Source organism: Manis javanica, chromosome 17 (assembly GCF_040802235.1).
Source record: "Manis javanica isolate MJ-LG chromosome 17, MJ_LKY, whole genome shotgun sequence".
NCBI classification, from domain to species: Eukaryota; Metazoa; Chordata; class Mammalia; order Pholidota; family Manidae; genus Manis; species Manis javanica.
The window spans coordinates 23,061,530-23,065,457 of record NC_133172.1 but is presented as its reverse complement, the minus strand read 5'-3'; positions in this window follow the sequence as shown (position 1 = coordinate 23,065,457).

Genomic DNA, 3,928 nt, shown 5'->3' with positions numbered 1-3,928 from the left:
AGTGGAATTTGAGCTGCCCTGCAAAGTATGAGCAAAGCATGCTTTGTAAAGGAAAGGTGGAATCAGAGCATCAGGGAATATGGGGACTAGAAGGACCTTTCTGGCTTCCAGCCCTGCAACTCTCAAACAAACCCTGAAGCCTGGGCTCAGAGTGGCCTGGGGAAGCTAAATATACCTGTTGAACTAAATGTATCAGAATCTCTGACAAGCAGTCCAGGCATTTGTATTTTTAAAAGCATTCCCTGGGTTGGAGGTAGGTGGGAAGTAGAATAATAAAGTAAGATCGCTCCTACAAGATTAGGTTCAAATCTGGGCTCCACCAGTGCTCCATGCCTCTGTCGACTTTCTTACAAAAAGAGGGAAAATAGGACATATCTCATAGGTTGTTGAGCCTAGTACATGTGATGACCCACGTTGTGTTTTTAGAGCAGGATCTAGCAATAAATGTCAACCATGGTGAAGTTCCAGGCGAGGAGGAAGGCTAGAATGGCAAAACTGATCTGACCCAGCTGCACTCCCAGCCCAGAAGCATCCTTCCTGGTGTCCCTCTGGGGGGCACCTCTCCCTCCCTCCTCCTGACAGCCTGGCTATTGGAGGGCGTGTCCTGATCTCATCTCATGTGCCTCTGCCTCTAGACACTGTTGCCGGCTTGTCCTGGGCCTTGCCTTGTTGTGCAGGGCCCAGGCTGTACTGGGGTGTGGCTCTCTGAACTGTGAGAGCAGAAGGTCAGGCGGCACTGAGGAGGGCAGTGTGTCACAGGAAGGCTCCGTAAGACCTCAGCGTGGAGCTTTTGCAGCATTCTTCGGTGTTAACCGGAAAGGGCTCCTCCCTACCCTGGTGTCTTATTCAAGTTTCCCCACCATCTCCTGGAACTCCCCTCAACCAACCCATGTCCCATAGTTAGTGTGAATAAACACCTACTCTGAGATGGGAGCGAACACCTATCAGGCTACAGCCCTTGACCAGCAGTGCATGTTTGCTGAGGAACCATGGCATGAACAAATGCAGTGATTTCATTCGATGAGCCAATCTAGCATTTCACCAAATGTTAAATTCTCAGGCTTAATCCACCAGCCATTAAAGTGCCCTTCCTGAGTGCAAGACACACAGCTAGGTACCAAGAGGAAGGCCATAGTGATATGGCCAGGAGAGGGACTGCAGCAGAGGTCTCCATGGTGATGGTGTCGGGAAAAGGCTGACGGGACATTGTTACATGGATCAGGTGTGAACTGGTGGGTCCAATCAGGACTGGCTTCGTGGATCTCGCCCTGCAGTCTCACCCCAGGTCCTGGGCTCCGCAGGCTCCCACCCTCGGTGTATTATCTTGCTCTCACCATCTTGAGTTCTTAATAATCTTTGAACAGGAGACTCTTCATTTTCATTTTGTACTGGGTTCTGCAAATTATGTAGCTGATCCTGGATTAACTTGTATATACACATGGCCTACTGTCACCAACACTATCCTGTCCCACCTCCCTCTCCTTCAGGTGACCACAGCTATGGGCCTCCCCTGGCTGAGGGGCAAGGTCACAAGGACACCTGAGTACCTCCACAACCTTTGCCCCTCACCTTATAATCACAGGAAATACCATTTTGCAGCACCTGCACCAAAGTTGCTCAGGAAGAGTTCCATACTCTGAAGGGTGCACTCACATGCAAACACACAGACACACACACACACACACACATACAGACACACTCCGAAGTAAGTTGACAAAGTAAGGTTCCTTGCCACAGTTCATACCTTGGCCAGAAGACTCAGCTTTTCTGTGTCCTCAGCTGCTCTGAGAGGTTCAGGAAGCATCGTTCTGCTCTGTGGGAGAAAGATGAGGATGAATCAGCTCTTTGCCCCAGGCCTGCCTCCCTGAAGCCTAGTTCAGCCTGGCTGCTGAGATGCAACATCAAGGAACAATGCATGATTTTGAGCACTGTTCATCACGAATTTCCACATGGTCTTCTCTTTGCTTTTAGGTATCAGACGAGGCAATTCTGCATATTTTATGGAGGAAGACACCGATAGTGAGGGCCTAAGAAAGGTGCTTGTTTGCTCTTCCTAGAGTGCTGTTCAGCTGAAGGTTGAGGGAAATGAATGGAACTTGCACCCACCATCTGTCACAGTGGCCATTGCAATGTCAGCCTCAGGTAGACCCACCTTTGGAAGAACTGTCCCCTGATGTGAAGTAGAAATTTGATCACTGCAAGGAGGGAGTGGGGTTCTGGGAAAGACTGGAAGCAGTTAGCTCCCTGCCAGGAATATCCACTGAAACATGAAAGAGAAACAGATCCTTAAAATATCCTCAGGTCTGGCTGGCTGGGCTCACAAACCCTTCTGTCCTGCGGCAGCTCCTTACTGGCAAGAACATTCTCTGGGGTCCTTGTGTCATTAACAGACAAAAGCAGCCACCACTGGGGACCCAGGAGATATACAGGGAATTCCAACATCCCATTGTTATAGGATATTAAGGGGATGGTGCAGAAAACAGTCCAGGTCAGCTCTCTTATTGCACAGGGGGGCAGGTTGCAGCCTAGGAAGGGAAGGAAGGTTCTCACAGGATCTTTGGAAAGACCCTTTGGAAATTCTACTCCTCCCCATCACTGAGAGCTCTACTGGGGGATTGTAGCTTGTCTTCCAACTCAGGGTCCTGTAGTTTGGACCAGGGGCATGTTTATAATGGTGATCCTGCCACAGTCTTTCTCCTAAGAGTCTTGACATCTGGCTCTGAGGTTTTGAATGACTGGTGGTGGCCCTGGAGCTCTCAGGCCATCCAGAGGGTGGCACAACTCTCTACCTCCTCATGGATAAGGAAGGAGACAAAACCCACCAGTGAGGGAACATGTTCAAGCTGAAGGGGACCTGTCAGCCCTAGAGAGGCAGAGTCTCTTGCCCTCATGTCCCCTCTGCTTCTAAGAATGTCCTTCCACGAAAAGATGCCCATCCCGGATTGTCCTTTGGGCTGCTTGCCACAGTGTGTTGGCCTGGCCCTAGGGACCCAGGGGGATGACTGTGGCAGGTTGCCTCCTCTGAGCTTTTCAGTCTCATCTGGAAGCTCCTCCGACTGTTTGGTAATGTTCTGACCCATGTGCCCAGTGCCTACCCTTCCTTTAATTTTCACAACAAATTACTCACTTCAATATCCTGTGCACTGAATCTCCTCAAATTATTTTGGAGAGTCAGTATGAATGATCCTAATAACAGCACAAAGGCCAAAACATCCTATGTTAATACTCTTATCTCTGATAGAGATATGGTCACTTCAGTGAATGCAACACCATTGCTGCCTCCCTCTGAAAGCTGTCGCTACACTCTCACTCCCAAGCATTTGGTCACAAAGGGTGGTGGTTGAGCATCTTCCATGTTGTGTTATCTCCCAACACCCCAGCTCCTCAGTCTCACCTTCCAAACTGAGTTTTATGGACTAATGTGAAAGCTGATGGCAGTGGCCTTTTTGAGAGGAATCCAGCAGGTGGAGGGAGGCTTAGTCAGTTTTTACCCCAGAATCCCTGGTTGTGATGCAGTCAGACCTGGAGTTCAGGCTTCCTTCAAGGCTGCTGTAAGGTGAACCCAGGAAGAAGCCCAGCATCCCAAGATAGACTTACTGCAAGGCACCCAGCAGGCATATATTTTGGTCATGTTCAGATGCACTTTTTGATAGTTTGATTGAGATATAACAATCATAAAATCTGCTTGTTTTAAATGTACAGTTTCATGAGTTTTTGTACAGGTATACAGTCATACAACTTCCCCAACAATCAAGACTTCTAAAACCTCCATCACCTGCAAATTTGCCTTGGGCATCTTTGCGATCCATACTACCCTCACCCCTAGCCCTAAACAACAACTGATCCATTTTCTGCTGCTATAGAATTTCATGTAAATGAAATCAGACAGTATGCAGTGCTTTCTGCCTAACTTCTCTCACTTACCATG